Source organism: Coregonus lavaretus, assembly GCF_964263955.1.
Source record: "Coregonus lavaretus genome assembly, chromosome: 24".
Lineage (NCBI taxonomy): Eukaryota > Metazoa > Chordata > Actinopteri > Salmoniformes > Salmonidae > Coregonus > Coregonus lavaretus.
The window spans coordinates 23540980-23559700 of NC_140011.1; positions in this window are offsets into that span (position 1 = coordinate 23540980).

The window sequence follows — 18721 nt, forward strand, 5'->3', positions numbered from 1 at the left end:
AGAAGGCCTGATTTACAGTCCCCTCTGAACAGTTGATGTTGAGATGTGTCTGTGACTTGAACTCTGTGAAGCATTTATTTGGGCTGCAATTTCTGAGGCTGGTAACTCTAATGAACTTATCCTCTGTGGTGGTCCTCATGAGAGCCAGTTTCATCATAAGGATTGATGGTTTTTGAGACTGCACTTGAAGAAATGTTCAAAGTTCTTGAAATGTTCCGTATTGACTGACCTTCATGTCTTAAAGTAATGATGGACTGTCGTTTCTCTTCGCTTATTTGAGCTCTTCTTGCCAAATAGGGCTATCTTCTGTATACCCCCCTACCTTGTCACAACATAACTGACTGGCTCAAACGCATTAAGAAAGAAAGACATTCCACAAATTAACTTTTAAGAAGGCACTCCTGTTAATTGAAATTCATTCCAGGGGACTACCTCATGAAGCTGGTTGAGAGAATTCCAAGAGTGTGCAAAGCTGTCAACAAGGCAAAGGGTGGCTATTTGAAGAATCTCAAATATAAAATATATTTGGATTTGTTTAACACTTTCTTGGTTACTACATGATTCCATATGTGTTATTTCATAGTTTTGATGTCTTCACTATTATTCTACAATGTACAAAATAGTAAGAATAAAGAAAAAACTTTGAATGAGTAGGTGTGTCCAAACTTTTGACTGGTAGTGTATATTTTTGTATAAATCTACACACAATACCCAAAGTAAAAACAGGCTTTTAGACATTTTTGCATATTTATTAAAAATAAAAAACAGAAATACCTTATTTACATAAGTATTCAGACCATTTGCTATGAGACTCGAAATTGAGCTCAGGTGCATCCTGTTTCCATTAATCATTCTTGATATGTTTCTACAATTTGATTGGAGTCCACCTGTGGTAAATTCAATTGATTGGACATGATTTGGAAAGGCACACAACAGTCTATATAAGGTCCCACTGTTGACAGTGCATGTCAGATCAAAAACTAAGCCATGAGATCGAAGGAATTGTCCGTAGAGCTCCGAGACAGGATTGTGTCGAGGCACAGATCTGGGTAAGGGTACTTCAATTGTTTGCATCATTGAAGGTCCCCAAGAACACAGTGGCCTCCATCATTCCTAAATGTAAGAAGTTTGGAACCACCAAGACTCTTCCTAGAGCTGACCGCCCGGCCAAACTGAGCAATCGGGGGAGAAGGGCCTTGGTCAGGGAGGTGACCAAGAACCCGATGGTCACTCTGACAGAGCTCCAGAGTTCCTCTGTGGACATGGGAGAACCTTCCAGAAGGACAACCATCTCTGCAGCACTCTTCCAATCAGGCCTTTATGGTAGAGTGGCCAGACAGAAGCCACTCCTCAGGAAAAGGCACATGACAGCCCGCTTGGAGTTTGCCAAAAGGCCCCTAAAGGACTCTTAGACCATGAGAAACAAGATTCTCTGGTCTGATGAAACCAAGATTGATCTCTTTGGCCTGAATGCCAACCGTCACGTCTGGAGGAAACCTGGCACTATCCCTACCGTGAAGCATGGTGGTGGCAGCATCATGCTGTGGGGGTGTTTTTGAGTGACAGGGACTGGGAGACTAGTCAGGATCGAGGCAAAGATGAACGGGGCAAAGTACAGAGAGATCCTTGATGAAAACCTGCTCCAGAGTGCTCAGGACCTCAGACTGGGGCGAAGGTTCACCTTCCAACAGGACAACGGCTCTAAGCACAGAGCCAAGACAACGCAGGAGTGGCTTCGGGACAAATCTCTGAATGTCCTTGAGTGGCCCAGCCAGAGCCCAGACTTGAACCTGATCAAACATCTCTAGAGAGACCTGAAAATAGATGTGCAGCGATTCTCCCCATCCAACCTGACAGAGCTTGAGATGATCTGCAGAGAAGAATGGGAGAAACTCCCCAAATACAGGTGTGCCAAGCTTGTAGCGTCATACCAAAGAAGACTCTAGGCTGTAATCGCTGCCAAAAGTGCTTCAACAAAGTACTGAGTAAAGGGTCTGAATAGTTATGTAAATGTGATACTTTTTTTACATTTGCAAAAAAATCTAAAAAACTATTTTTGCTTTGTCATTATGGGGTATTGTGTGTAGATTGGAGAGAATTGTGTATTTTGTAATCAATTTTAGAATAAGGTTGTAACGTAACAAATTGTCGAAAAAGTGTAGGGGTCTGAATACTGTGTGTGCAATGCCTGATAATGTGTGTGATGTTAACAGAGAGGTCTGTTTTCTGGGTGACATGAGCATTGACTGGTTAGCAACTAGCTGTCCTCTCAAGAGGAAGCTTCTAACTGTGACTAATGCCTTTAATATGACCCAGGTTATGGCTCAACCAACTAGAGCGCATACCAATAGTGTTGGATCTGTGACATACACCTGTATTGATCATATCTTCACTAATGCTGCAGAGCTTTGCTCCAAAGCAATATCAGTTTCCATTGGCTGTAGTGACCATAATATTGTGGCAATAACAATGAAAGCAAAAGTGCCCAAGGTTGGGCCTGAAGTATTTTATAAGAGATCATACAAAATGTTTGAAGTTGAAGATGTTGTTGAAGATGTAAAAAATGTATGTTGGTCTGATGTGTATAAGGAAGTGAATCCAGATTCAGCACTGGAAGTATTTGTAAAATGATTCATGCCAATTGTTGGCAAGCATGCACCTGTTAAGAAACTAACCATGAGAACTGTTAGAGCCCCCTGTATTGATGACGAATTGAAAAATGGTAAGGTTCAAAGAAATTATGCATAAGAGGTGGCAAACAAGTCAGGCTGAATGAAATAAATGACATAAAATACAATGGAAAAATACTTTGGCGTTCCTTAAATTATATCATGGGCAGAAAACTTTAGGTTACGACCGTAACCCTGGTTCTCTGATAGTCTGAATACGCCCCCAGCGTATTCGTCAGAAGCCTTTATTACACTACGCCAGCCATGAATGGCTGGACGTCGAGATGTGTGCGTCGGGGAAGGGTGTCCCTCCTACCCTATAAAAGGTCCAACGCAGCGTCTCTGAGTCATTCAAAAATAAGCAACACCTCTTCCTCGCTCATGCAAGGAGGGTGGTCTGGTGAAATACCTCACTCATACTATCAGAGAACCGGGGTTACGGTCTTAGCCTAAAGTTCTCTTTCAAGTGTTTGTTTCGTTATTTTACGTATGCGATATACTGACTCCCATATTGCCAGACAAGCTTATCCTGACGACTGACTGCCCTGTGCGATATATCACACAAATGGGCTTTGCCCGTCAGAAGATCCTACACGTAAAACAGTATGTGCCAGGGTCAGTGCAGTGACATCGAGCCTATAAAACTTCACAAATGTATGAGGCGAAGCCCAACTCGCTGCTGAGCAAATATCTTGGATAGATTTGGCCTTAAATAAAGCCCAGGACGTAGCCACTCCTCTAGTGGAATAAGCCCGTAGGCCAGCAGGAGGCTGAAGACCCTTACTTGTGTAGGACAAAGCAATAGCCCCCACTATCCATTGGGAGAGGCATTGTTTAGTAAGCGCTTTACCTGTATGAGGTTTTGCCCAGGAAACAAACAACTGATCACATTTCCTAAATCTCTTAGTCCTGTCCATGTATGCAACCGATGGGGGAAAAAAGCTACCAGCTCAAGGGGAAGACACATAAAAAATGGGCTAATAATCTTAGGGATAAAGGCGGGGTTAGGCCGCAATGATACCCTATTGTTACCGGGTGCAAATTGTGCACATGACGGGTGCACCGAGAGTGCGTGAATGTCACTTACACGCTTGGTGGAGGCTAATGCTAGTAATAGCGCGGCCATACAGTGGGGAAAAAAAGTATTTAGTCAGCCACCAATTGTGCAAGTTCTCCCACTTAAAAAGATGAGAGAGGCCTGTAATTTTCATCATAGATACACGTCAACTATGACAGACAAATTGAGGGAAAAAATCCAGAAAATCATATTGTAGGATTTTTAATGAATTTATTTGCAAATTATGGTGGAAAATAAGTATTTGGTCACCTACAAACAAGCAAGATTTCTGGCTCTCACAGACCTGTAACTTCTTCTTTAAGAGGCTCCTCTGTCCTCCACTCGTTACCTGTATTAATGGCACCTGTTTGAACTTGTTATCAGTATAAAAGACACCTGCCACAACCTCAAACAGTCACACTCAAAACTCCACTATGGCCAAGACCAAAGAGCTGTCAAAGGACACCAGAAACAAAATTGTAGACCTGCACCAGGCTGGGAAGACTGAATCTGCAATAGGTAAGCAGCTTGGTTTGAAGAAATCAACTGTGGGAGCAATTATTAGGAAATGGAAGACATACAAGACCACTGATAATCTCCCTCGATCTGGGGCTCCACGCAAGATCTCACCCCGTGGGGTCAAAATGATCACAAGAACGGTGAGCAAAAATCCCAGAACCACACGGGGGGACCTAGTGAATGACCTGCAGAGAGCTGGGACCAAAGTAACAAAGCCTACCATCAGTAACACACTACGCCGCCAGGGACTCAAATCCTGCAGTGCTAGACGTGTTCCCCTGCTTAAGCCAGTACATGTCCAGGCCCGTCTGAAGTTTGCTAGAGTGCATTTGGATGATCCAGAAGAGGATTGGGAGAATGTCATATGGTCAGATGAAACCAAAATATAACTTTTTGGTAAAAACTCAACTCGTCGTGTTTGGAGGACAAAGAATGCTGAGTTGCATCCAAAGAACACCATACCTACTGTGAAGCATGGGGGTGGAAACATCATGCTTTGGGGCTGTTTTTCTGCAAAGGGACCAGGACGACTGATCCGTGTAAAGGAAAGAATGAATGGGGCCATGTATCGTGAGATTTTGAGTGAAAACCTCCTTCCATCAGCAAGGGCATTGAAGATGAAACGTGGCTGGGTCTTTCAGCATGACAATGATCCCAAACACACCGCCCGGGCAACGAAGGAGTGGCTTCGTAAGAAGCATTTCAAGGTCCTGGAGTGGCCTAGCCAGTCTCCAGATCTCAACCCCATAGAAAATCTTTGGAGAGAGTTGAAAGTCCGTGTTGCCCAGCGACAGCCCCAAAACATCACTGCTCTAGAGGAGATCTGCAGGAATGGGCCAAAATACCAGCAACAGTGTGTGAAAACCTTGTGAAGACTTACAGAAAACGTTTGACCTGTGTCATTGCCAACAAAGGGTATATAACAAAGTATTGAGAAACTTTTGTTATTGACCAAATACTTATTTTCCACCATAATTTGCAAATAAATTCATTAAAAATCCTACAATGTGATTTTCTGGATTTGTTTTTCTCATTTTGTCTGTCATAGTTGACGTGTACCTATGATGAAAATTACAGGCCTCTCTCATCTTTTTAAGTGGGAGAACTTGCACAATTGGTGGCTGACTAAATACTTTTTTTCCCCACTGTAAATGAAAGCATCTTCAGCTACACCTGATCCAGGGGCTCAAAAGGCTGTTGGCAGAGAGCATCCAAAACAATTCATAAATCCCATGACGGGGCAAGCTGTTTGGACACCGGACGCAAGCGACGTGCACCCTTCATAAAACGGGCGATAAGGGGGTGTTGCCCCACTGTCATGCTCCCACATGACAAGCCGAAATAGCTGCTAGATATACCTTAATAGTAGAAAAAGCATTTCCTTTTTCTAATAATTCCTAGAGAAACGAAAGGATTACCGGGACAGAGCACTGGAATGGCACTGTATGTGATTTAGTGCACCATTCCTCAAACACTCGCCATTTACAATTATAAAGGGACCTGGTGGATGAGGCTCTAGCACTCTGAATAGTCTAAATTACATTTTGAGGAAGCCCGGCAGTGTTCAAGTTGAACCATTCACAGGCCAGGTCCAGAGTGCCAAATGTTCCAGGTGAGGATGGAAAATCTCCCCTCGCTCCTGGCACAGTAGGTCCCGATGCAGGAGGAGGGGCCACAGATGACCTCATAGTAGTTGAGTGATCTCCGCTACCCAGTGTTTCTCTGGCAAATGTGGCACTATTAGTATGGGAGATTGACCCTTCTCCTGCACCCTGGCTAGGGTGGGGGAAATCAGGGCAAGTGGGGGAATGCATACAGGAGGACGCGTGGCCACTCATGCGCCAAAGCGTCCACTCCCGTCGGTGCATCCCGATCCCTCTGGGAAAACAACAGTGGACACTGAGTATTCTCCATTGATGCATAAAGATCCACTGCTGGAATGCCGAAGTGCATCCAAACCTGATTGGCTACCTCCGGGTGGAGCTTCCACTCTCCGTATAGAGGGTTCCCCCTGGAAAGTAAATCTGCCCCCAGATTCAGTACTCCCGGTATATGAGTAGCTCTCAGTGACTGGAGATGCACACTGCTCCACATAATCAGTCTGTGTGCCAGTGTGTGTAAGTGAGGGGATTCCAGTCCCCCTTGTCTGTTTATGTAAGCCACAACAGTGGTATTGTCTGTTCTGACTAGAACATGACAACCCTCCAGAAATGGGAGGAATGAGTTTAATGCTAGGGACACTGCAAGGAGTCCCAGGAAGTTTATGTGAGTAGAACGGAGATGGGGTCCCCTCACCCCGAGAGAGATGTGTCCGTCGTGACTACCTTTCTGGATAAAACAGTGCCCATCTGGGCATCCTGTGACAGAAACGTCTGGTGTCTCCAGGAGTGCATTGCTACCATGCAGTCTATGGAGATCTGTACACGGTGATGTTTGTGACGTATTGGGCTCAGACCTATAGAAGAGACCCAGCGTTGAAACGCTCTCATATTCAAACGTCCTAATGGGATGACTACTAAAGCCGATGCTATCAAACCTAGTAGCCTCAGGCATGTTTTGAAAGAGACCAGGTTCCCTCTGCAAAACAGTGCTAGGCCATTTTGGAATGTTCTTATACGTTCCACTGAAAGGCGAGCTTTGAATGATACCGAATCCAGGGTAAACCTAGGAAAGAGATTGTCTGCATGGGAATCAGAACGCTCTTTACTGTGTTTATTCTGAAACCTAGAAATGTCAGGTGTTCCAAGAGTAGCTGACTGTGTTCTAAGACCTCTTGTCTCGATTGCGCGCACAGCAGCCAATCATCTATGTACGTCATCAGCCAAATGACCCTCTCTCTGAGTGGGGCTATGGCAGCCTCGGTACACTTCGTAAAAACACGAGGTGACAGTGAGAGGCCGAAAGGGAGCACCAAAAATTAGTAGATTGCGCATTGAAAAGCGAATCTGAGAAATTTCCTGTGAGGAGGGTATATTGAGATGTGAAAGTAAGCGTCCTTCAGGTTGACGGATACAAACCAATCGCCTGGGCGCACAGAACATAGCAGAGCAGCGGGTGTCAATATTCTGAGCATGTACTTTCTCATGTGCCTGTTCAGAGCACGTAACAGGATCTTCAGCTTCTCACTATCAGACAACGTGGATAGGTTGAGCCATCGGGCCTTCTCCTGGGATATCATGAGCCCCATCGCTCTTCCTGATGCCTGGACAGCGGCTTTAAGCGGAAGCGGGTTGAGGTCTGTGGCAATACAGATCTCATCCCATAGACCCGGCTCCGGTGTGACCGCTAGCTCCTCCTGTAGCTCAGCTTTGTATGCCAAGAGCATGGAGAAGGAGCTGAGAGCCCTCACCGCTGTGGCGACCGACCTGTAGACCTTCTCTGTCGCAGAGGGCGGGACACGCTCATACTTGGTTGGTAAGGTGGGGCCGATCGAGGTCATGGATGACTTCTGGCTGGGGTGTAGAGTGGAAGCCACCAGGGGTTTGATGGGGGGCATGTGGGCAAGCCCAATCCCTGTCATGTCAATACAGTCCAACACCGAAACACCTTGGACAGGGTTCTTGGAGGAGAAAGGTGTACTCCAGGTATGGGTAACCTCCTCCAGGCATTCTGGGAAGACTGGTAGTAATTGCCTGGCTGCCCGTTCGGCTTTGGGTAGCCTCTTACTCTTGTAGCGGGACGTGGTGGTCTCTGCTACGGCATTGGGCCAGGGAATCACCTGTTTATTCGCAGCGCGTTTGCACATGTCCTGCAGGTCCACACCGAGAGCTGGTGGGGATGGCGCCCCGCCTGTGTGTCCGGTTTCGGATTCTCCGGCAGGTGGCTTGGTGGCCTGGCCTGAGGGGATGAAGGAGTATTCGTCTCCATCCGATGATTCCAAAAGGAGGCTGTCAAAAAACCCTGTGGAGTCGTTGTCGTCTCCAATTAGGAAGCCCAGCAGGGAGGCCGCAAGGTCGTTGTTGGAGTCCTCCAACAGTTGGGCAATGACGTCGAGCTGGCCGCCCTAGCTTGCGCTAGCAGTCGCTCCACGATTCCCGTGGGGATATCCAACACCTTTAGTGAGCCATCGGGGACGCCGGCCCCCATGTTAGGGTCCTGTTGACGCAGGCTAGCTTGGCATGCTAGCCTGCGATGGAGGCTCTTCACAGTGAAGAGGGCACAGTGTGAACAAGAGCCAGCGGAGGCTATGGCTTCCTGGGCATGTTGCAGCTCAAGGCAAGCGGAGCACACCAAGTGGGTGTCTTTGGCCGATATCTTGTTTCCATAGGAGCAGATTCGTGCCGGGAGCGTCTCCTCGTTTGGGGTGAGAAATGCTTTTGTCGTCATAGCTTGGATGCTATGTTTTTAGCTGTCCGAAAAAAATTACGTGGTAGGCTAGTCTGATAGGTAGCGATTAGTGGGGTATCTCCGACAGTGGCACTCGGATACCATTTCCGAAAGGCCAGGTTAGAAAAGATACAGTGAGGGAAAAAAGTATTTGATCCCCTGCTGATTTTGTACATTTGCCCACTGACAAAGAAATTATCAGTCTATCATTTTAATGGTAGGTTTATTTGAACAGTGAGATACAGAATAACAACAAAGATATCCAGTAAAACGCATGTCAAAAATGTTATAAATTGATTTGCATTTTAATGAGGGAAATAAGTATTTGACCCCCTCTCAATCAGAAAGATTTCTGGCTCCCAGGTGTCTTTTATACAGGTAACGAGCTGAGATTAGGAGCACACTCTAAAAGGGAGTGCTCCTAGTCTCAGCTTGTTACCTGTATAAAAGACACCTGTCCACAGAAGCAATCAATCAGATTCTAAACTCTCCACCATGGCCAAGACCAAAGAGCTCTCCAAGGATGTCAGGGACAAGATTGTAGACCTACACAAGGCTGGAATGGGCTACAAGACCATCGCCAAGCAGCTTGGTGAGAAGGTGACAACAGTTGGTGCGATTATTCGCAAATGGAATCTCACTCGGCCTGGGGCTCCATGCAAGATCTCACCTCGTGGAGTTGCAATTATCATGAGAACGGTGAGGAATCAGCCCAGAACTACACAGGAGGACCTTGTCAATTATCTCAAGGCAGCTGGGACCATAGTCACCTAGAAAACAATTGGTAACACACTACGCCGTGAAGGACTGAAATCCTGCAGCGCCCGCAAGGTCCCCCTGCTCAAGAAAGCACATATACATGCCCATCTGAAGTTTGCCAATGAACATCTGAATGATTCAGAGGAGAACTGGGTGAAAGTGTTGTGGTCAGATGAGACCAAAATCGAGCTCTTTGGCATCAACTCAACTCGTCGTGTTTGGAGGAGGAGGAATGCTGCCTAATACCCCAAGAACACCATCAACACCGTCAAACATGGAGGTGGAAACATTATGTTTTGGGGGTGTTTTTCTGCTAAGGGGACAGGACAACTTCACCACATCAAACGGACGATGGACAGGGCCATCTACCGTCAAATCTTGGGTGAGAACCTCCTTCCCTCAGCCAGGGCATTGAAAATGGGTCGTCGATGGGTATTCCAGCATGACAATGACCCAAAACACACGGCCAAGGCAACAAAGGAGTGGCTCAAGAAGAAGCACATTAAGGTCCTGGAGTGGCCTAGCCAGTCTCCAGACCTTCAACCCATAGAAAATCTGTGGAGGGAGCTGAAGGTTCGAGTTGCCAAACGTCAGCCTCGAAACCTTAATGACTTGGAGAAGATCTGCAAAGAGGAGTGGAACAAAATCCCTCCTGAGATGTGTGCAAACCTGGAGGCCAACTACAAGAAACGTCTGACCTCTGTGATTGCCAACAAGGGTTTTGCCACCAAGTACTGAGTTATGTTTTGCAGAGGGGTCAAATAGTGGTCCTCTGTAGCTCAATTGGTAGAGCATGGCGCTTGTAACGCCAGGGTAGTGGGTTCGATCCCCGGGACCACCCATACGTAAAAATGTATGCGCACATGACTGTAAGTCTCTTTGGATAAAAGCGTCTGCTAAATGGCGTATTATTATTACATATTTCCCTCATTAAAATGCAAATCAATTTATAACATTTTTGACATGCGTTTTTCTGGATTTTTGTTGTTGTTATTCTGTCTCTCACTGTTCAAATAAACCTACCATTAAAATTATAGACTGATCATGTCTTTGTCAGTGGGCAAATACCTTTCTCCCTCACTGTAGCTTGGTGTAGCTAGTAAAACTTTTCTTGTCGAAGTCAAACCAAAAGCTAGCTAGGGTGGTGGCTAGCTTGCCAATGACTATGTATGCAGATGATTCCACATTCCACATGTCAGCACCCAAAGCCAGTGAGCTCACTGAAATTCTAAATAAGGAGTTACAGTCAATATCAGAATAGGTGATTAATAATAAACTGGTCTTAAATACATATAAAACTAAAGGCATTGTACTTGGTTCAAAACATTCTCTAAAACCTAAACCTCAACTGGAGTTGTACATAATGGGTGTGACCATTGAGCTAGTTGAGGAAGCTAAATGCCTAAGTATAACATTAGATGGTCAATTATCATGGGCAAGTCATATTGACAAAGTTGTTGTGAAGATGGGAAGGGGTATGTGTGTTATAAAACAGACATACCACTCCTTTTTACACAAAATCAACTGTAGTAGTTGTTAAGGCTCTGGTCTTGTACCATCTTGATTAATGTCCGGTAATATGGTCAAGTGCAGCAAAGAAAGACCTAGCAAAGCTGCAGCTGGCTCAAAACAGAGCAACACGGCTTGCCCTTAACTGCACATACAGAACTAACATCAGCAATATGCATGCCAGTCTTTCCTGGTTGAGGGTTGATGAGAGATTAATTGCTTCTCTTCTAGTTTTTATGAGGAATATTACTGTGTCGAAAATTCCAGATTGTCTGCATAATCAAATAAAATTTAGCTCACACACGCATACATACACCACAAGACATGCCACCAGGGGTCTCTTCACAGTCCCTAAGTCCAAAACAAATTCACGGCAATGCACAGTTTTATACAGAGCCATGATCTCCAATTACTCAAGCAAAAGCAAAATTACCTTTAAAAACATAGATTAAAATACAACTAATGGAACGTTGGGGACTGTGAGGGGACACACAAACAAACAAACACACACACAGACACACTCTAACACACATAGTTGTATTGTTTGTATTCTTTTTTTGTTGCATTGTTTATATAACGTTGTATTTTAAACTTCAGTGACTTTCCTTGTCTATCAGTGTGTCAGTGTTTTATTACTTGTCATGTTTTGTGTTTGTTGTGGACCCCAGGAAGAGTAGCTGCTGCTTCTGCAAAAGCTAATGGAGATCCAAATAAACAAATGAACAAATAAGACATACATATGTGCCTTTCTATTCAATGAGAAAGAAACCAATAGACAGATATATCTTATCGCATTGTTGATACATACTGATGATAACTGTACTGTGAAGTTGTGAGGATGTATTGGCAACATTGCCAATGTCTGCCTGCCGCATGTATTCACTTTTTAAATGTGCAATATATTACCCTTATTTTATATGTCTGTAGTAGCGGTGCTAACATTATATTATGAAACACACACTGTCCTTCCACAGTCCACATTAGATGACTCAGCTCTGACGAAACCCGCTCCGCCGCCAACGCCCTAGACTGACCACCCTGGCATTTTTATGTGCCGTTGAAATCACCCACTTCTCGAACCTACCTTGGAGCAACCCTGGTTTGCGGTCGGACAGAGATTCAGTTACATACTGTATCTCAGGAGCGGGAGTCCACTGCCGACCCTATGTAAGGAGAGCCGGCAGGCCCCGGTTCCCCTAGGAACTGTGTCAGAATGTTGACAGATAGAAAAGGGTTAGAACTCCCTGTACTTTTCCCTGTATGTAACCCTCCTGGTCGTGGCTAGCTCCTCAGGCTCCTGACATTTGTCCTCAGTGAACTGATATTTGTACAGTATTTCCCCAGGGCTCTGGACCAGGCCGGCTGGGTTTAGCCCTCCATGTGACAGGCGATGGTAGTCCTAGCAGACTTTGTCAATAGCAGCCTTTGGGCAATGACAGATCACTTTTCCTCAGCTGAGATTCAATTATAAATCACTGCACACGCAACCCTTGACCCTGGAACCTGTATCGCACAAAGGAATTTCAAGTATATTCATTGGTGAACTGGGCCCTGTGTAAATGTACGATGCCGGAGGACATATGATATAATAAAATCTGTGGGGAGCAGAGGTGGGTGAAATCAATCAATATTTTGTTAATCTTCTGTGACTGTGTTTATGCACAGTGATGTAGATGGGTGTGGGAAAAGTTATGAAAATCAACAAATATCAAAGAAGCTGTAAATCACACGTTAGAGTGGGTGCAAAACAAATGATGTCAAGATAATGTATTGTAGCTAATTAGGTAATACAACATGGAGGGACTGGCTCTATGTTGGTTTTGTGCATATGTGTGTGCATGCCCCCACTGCATATGCACGTGTATTAGAAATGCAAGTGGAACAAATAGGCGTTGCGGTCAATCATTGACTGGAGGAAGCCCCTTGACTTCATATCCTGTTGTACGCCTCCTTCACCCTAACAGAAGCAGATCGGACATTCATTTCCAGTCATCTGCCCAGCACAACTGACCATTGACCTAATGGGATCCTGACCCCTGACCTCTGATGTTGACCTCTGGCCGGGGGCCTCTTATTTCCAGGGCTGGCGTCTCCATTGACTACCTGTCAGGCACCTGCTCAAAGAAATGAAACAGAGGGGAATGTCTCTCCGGGGAGCCCTTGGGCCATGCAGACAACAGCCCTGTCTCAATTCCTGCATGTGAATGGACCTTGAGTGGGCCTGGTAAACCAATCTCCCTAATTATCTATTGAAAGAACATTATTTTTCCTTTGTCATTACCCTGATTTATTTTGCTGAAAAGTAACATGGAGGGGTAAAGGAAGGGGAGGATTTATTTGTTTCAAAAGATAGTGTTCCCAATTTCATCAAGGTTAATTGCAGGGGGGAACAGATGTCAATTATAAATCCTGGATAAAGGTGCAGGGGACACACATTGAAGAGGAATAAAGATAAATATGAGCTTTTAGCTCCCCGTCGGTACAACAGTGAGTGCTGTTAGGGCACATCATAGAACCATTTGACTCATTCTTCAGAGTATGGAGTCCAGTATTGTGTTTAGGATGCTGGCACAAAAAGAGTGAAAATGCCTATTTTATTGAAATAATGTACATATTGTTTTTGGAGTGGATTTGAATTTAAGCTTTCTTGTGGGTTGCAGTCTTATAGTTAATTAATAGAGTGGTATTCAGGTATCTAAAGCATGACTTATTGCAGAAAATTAAAGGGTAAGGTATTTCTTTGAGTAATTGCATTGTACTCACAGAGCCTCCCCCTCTTTTGGTTTCCCCTTGTTACCTGTAGCCTCCTAGAACCATCCATGTCCATTTGGGCTCCCTACGGCTGCAGTCACCAATGCTCGTGGGTTAACAACACAGAGATAGGAGCTGAAGAGCAGGCTCTTGGGGCTCATGGGCGGTTCTCACTCTAGCCCCATGCATGGCGGACGAGAGGAGAGCAGCACTGTCAAGTGGAGGAGATAAGAGGGACAGAGGACTCTTTGAAACCAAAATAGACCCAGATAAGCAAGGACCAGGCCCTATCTCACACCTGCAGAGTAGCCATTTCATGCCACCACTCTTCCGGTCTTAAGCAGGTGTTACACTGTGTGTGAGTGTGTGTCTCTCTGGGTCTCTGTGTCTTTGTGTTTGTGTCTGGTGTGTGTGTATGTGTGTGTGTGTGTGTGTGTGTGTGTGTGTGTGTGTGTGTGTGTGTGTGTGTGTGTGTGTGTGTGTGTGTGTGTGTGTGTGTGTGTGTGTGTGTGTGTGTGTGTGTGTGTTTGTGTGTGTATGGATGTGTGTGTATGTGTGTGTGTGTATGTTTGTGTATGTGTGTGTGTGTGTGTATTTGCGGATGTGTGTGAGTAGGTGATGGAGTGAGTAACCTTATGTTTCTGCTGATCTGAAATGCTTTCAAGGTATAGTGTGAGCCAGGGATACACTCTGATATAATTCTCAACATGCTTTCCTGAAGATGGTAATTAAATAGGCATAGTGTAGGCTAGGTGTTTTTGTTCTTCACTGCTGTCAGTTTGTTAAACAAACCGGTTCATTCTGCAGTTCATTCTCAGACCATCATACATCTTCCTATAGAGAATGTCCACATATTTCCCATCTCTGTGTGGGCCCAAGCCTTTGAACTCTTTTGTGTTCTCCACATTCATCTTTGTGAGGGTGTCTGCCAACTAAGCAGCACTTCTAAATCTCCCAGGCATGCAGGCAGGCAGCACTGGGAGCCGGAGCCCTGACTGGTGTCCGGATAACCCCTGTTCTCTGATGCTGCTTTCCCTGTAAAACCGCTAAAACACCAGCCTCTGGTCCCTTCTGCAGTCTGCAGTCTGTCTGTCTCACACTGGTTGGTTTCCCCCTAACCAAACACATTTCTAAGACGATTCATGAAAGAATGACTCAATCAACCATTGATTGATTTAAATCATTTCAGAGGATCAACAGCTTGTCAATGAAACCAAACAGATCTCAAACAGACTTGATATGCTGGTTATGCCACCACAGACTGTCTGCCTACACGGTGGTGGATGTCCACTACACTAGATGTGTGTAGAACTATGAATCTTGTGTCACAGCCCCAGTGTGAATGCTGTCAGGACCAATAAACTGTGGACGTGCGGTCCTCTCGCCACCGGCTGGACAGCGGCCCTGTCTGTCCTCCCAGCGCTGTTCTATCAGCTCCTTCTATCCCCACGCGGCAACTCTGTCACTTCCCCCCTGACACAAATCATCCAGGGCCAAGCCGTGAAGAGACCCCCAGCCTGGCACTAAGTCCGTCCATCCACCCTTGTCATCCATCCCCCCTGCTCCCAACCCAAGTTCCATCCATCCCTCTGGGAATGTTCTGTGGCGGAGGAATGTTTTGTTTGGGAGCGGAGGAGGCCTGGATGGGCAGCAACAATCTTAAGCAGGCTAACTAACATGCTGCATGGCTGCCCCCCAAACCCTCCCTCCAGCTAGCAGGCCCGGCCTCCAGTAAGCCCCCTGAAGACAGTGGCTCCGCCGCCACCTCATTTGTCAGAGTGTGGTGCAGGCCAGGCTGGCTTGCTCAAAGGCCCAGGGAGGTGTATGGGGCTGGGGTCAAAATGGAGCAGACTAGGCTGGGAGGACATGTAAGACTGGATGGGTAGATGGATGGATGGGTGGGTGGAGGACGTCTGAGAATAGAGGGAAATGGAGAGAGGTATGTGGGACAGTTCCTTTTCCTCTTCTTTACTGTCCATAATGAAAGGCAGCTCAGGTCATTTATAGACAGGTTTAGATGCTCTCCATGTTTGCTCTGCAAGTCCTCTGCTATTGCTGCTACTATTACTACTGCTCCTGCTTCTAGATTGAAAAGAAGGAAGGCTGTGAATGTATGGTGAGCTAAGCCGTAATCCCCAGTTGTGTGGCGCTGAACTGTCCCACTATGGAGGTGAGAGTGGTTGGGGATGGTGAGTGTGGTGAGTGTGGGTAGCAGACAAATGGTCTGATGATATGCTGATTTGTCCTAATTGACTCAGAGGGAGTGACGTTCATTGTCTCACCCTGAAGGGACGATAGGGTGAGGAGGGGAGGCAGGTAGGCTGAGGGTCTAGAGGAGATGGGGGACGGAGAGATGAAGGAGAGGTGGAGCCGTGGGGTGAGTGATGACACCGTGCTGTGAGCCCTCCACATATGTTTCCAATCGGTGACATGAAAAAGCCAGTGGGCCAGTCAGTCAGTCCCTGCCGCGCCAGCAGGAAACTCGAGGAGACAAACTCAAACAGCCTCTCTGGTTACAAAGGTTCCAGCATCACAATCAGCAGCACATCATGGGATGGGGACAGCAGCGATCGCTCGGTTCGATGCTCTCTGTGACAGGTGTGACAACGGTTGTATTTTAGACACTTTCTGTTTCAGGACTGTTGAGGTTGTATCAGTTCAAGCAGGCTTTTATGGGAGATGTGAGATTTTAGGGAGTGTCTGCCAAGTTCAAAGTCATTGTGTGTGAACATATCTCTGATGAAAACATAGTACCATGAATCATGTGTGCCAGCAAGGCAAAAGTTTATCAAAATTAGTTTAACTTGATAATTATACTGAACAACATTTTTAAGCGCAACAAGTGTTGGTCCCATCTTTGATGAGCTGAAATAAAATATACATTTTAAATACGCACGAAAAGCTTATTTCTCTCAAATTTTGTGCACAAATTTGTTTACATCCCTGTTAGTGAGCATTTCTCCTTTACCACGAAAATCCATCAACCTGACAGGTGTGACATATCAAGAAGCTGATTAAACAGCATGATCATTACACAGGTGCACCTTGTGCTGGGGACAATAAAAGGCCATTCTAAAATTAGCTATTTTGTCACACAACACAATGCCAAAGATGTCTCAAGTTTTGAGTGTGCACGCAATTGGCATGCTGACTGCAGGAATGTCCACCAGAACTGTTGCCAGAGAATTTTATTTTATTTTCCCTACCAACGTTTTAGAGAATTTGGCAGTACGTCCAACCGGCCTCACAACCGGAGACCACGTGTAACCACTCCAGCCCAGGACCTCCACATCAGGCTTCTTCACCTGTGGGATCGTCTGAGACCAGCCAACTGGACAGCTGATAAAACTGTGGGTTTGCACAATTGAAGAATTTCTGCACAAACGCTAGAGAAGTGTGCTCTTCACGGATGAATCCCTGTTTCAACTGTACCAGGCAGATGGCAGATAGCGTGTATGGCGTCGTGTGGGCGAGAGGTTTGCTGATGTCAACTTTGTGAGCAGAGTGGCCCATGGTGGCTGTGGGGTTATGGTATGGGCAGGCATAAGCGACGGACAACGAACACAATTGCATTTTAATGATCGCAATTTGAATGCACAGAGATACCTTGATGAGATCCTGAGGCCCATTGTCGTGCATTCATCCGCCGCCGTCAACTCATGTTTCGGCATGGTAATGCACAGCCCCATGTCGCAAGGATCTGTGCACAATTCCTGGAAGCTGAAAATGTTGCAGTTCTTCCATGGCCTGCATACTCACCAAACATGTCACCCATTGAGCATGTTTGGGATGCTCTGGATTGACGTGTAAGACAATGTGTTCCAGTTCCTGACAATATCCAGCAACTTTGCACAGCCATTGGAGAGGAGTGGGACAACATTCCACAGGCCACAATCAACAGCCTGATCAACTCTATGCGAAGGAGATGTTTCGCGCTGCATGAGGCAAATGGTGGTCACACCAGATACTGACTGGTTTTCTGATCCACGCCCTTACTTTTTTTTAAAGGTATTTTGTGACCAACAAATGTATATATCTGTCTTCCCAGTCATGTGAAATCTATAGATTAGGGCCTAATGAGTTCATTTCGATAGACTGATTTCATTATATGAACTGTAACTCAGTAAAATCTTTGAAATTGTTGCATGTTGCGTTTATATTTTTGTTCAGTGTACATCAGTAGAAAAAACCTGAGGTCTGGTTTATAATATCATCAAAGGCGAGCACTAGACAGAAGGACCGTTCTCCAACAGGAGAGTAGATTACATCCCAAGTGTAAAGATATTTATTTAGGAGTAATTGAGATCATTCAGAGCAGGAATAACATTGTAGTAAGAGAGCTAAGCGAGTCAGAGGAATAGGAGACCTGAGATTAAAACATGACTGCAATTTGTTTTAACTGGCTGTAGAAATCAGCATGGCAGGGCTGTTACTTTGAGCAGCTGTAAATCTGGCCCCCGTGAGAGAGGCACACCGTCGGTAACCTCTCCTCTCCCCTCTGCTCTAAGACTTCCTCTTGCTTACACATCCCAAGGGGTGCCTTCAGCCAGGGAAATTGACCTTTTCTTCCCTTTATTTGACATCCTCGTCATGAGTAACGCATACACGCACAGGCGCACACACACACACACACACACACACACACACACACACACACACACACACACACACGTACGGACACACATGCAAGCACACACATGCCAAGCGCACCTACGCAAGCAGGCAGGCAGGCACGCAAGCACGGACGCACACACACACACACACCTCTCTCCTTTTCTCCTGTCTGACCCACCTTTTAGGACCCATCTATCCAGGCATACGCGCCAACCGTGGGAGGACAAGGACACAACACAGAGACACATTAGCGAAAATCGCTTCCTCTCCTCTGCAAACAATGGTTCTGGGAAGTAATGTAATTCTACCCTGCTCCATGCTCCACGCTCTCGCTCTCTCTCACTCTCTCTCTCTCTTGCTCTCTCTCTCTCTCTCTCTCTCTCTCTCTCTCTCTCTCTCTCTCTCTCTCTCTCTCTCTTATCTATGGCTACACAGTGTCGTGGACTAACCCCATGTTTCCAATGCTACCCATGTGCCGTGTGTACAATGATCCCACTGTGTATTTTATGTCAGTACT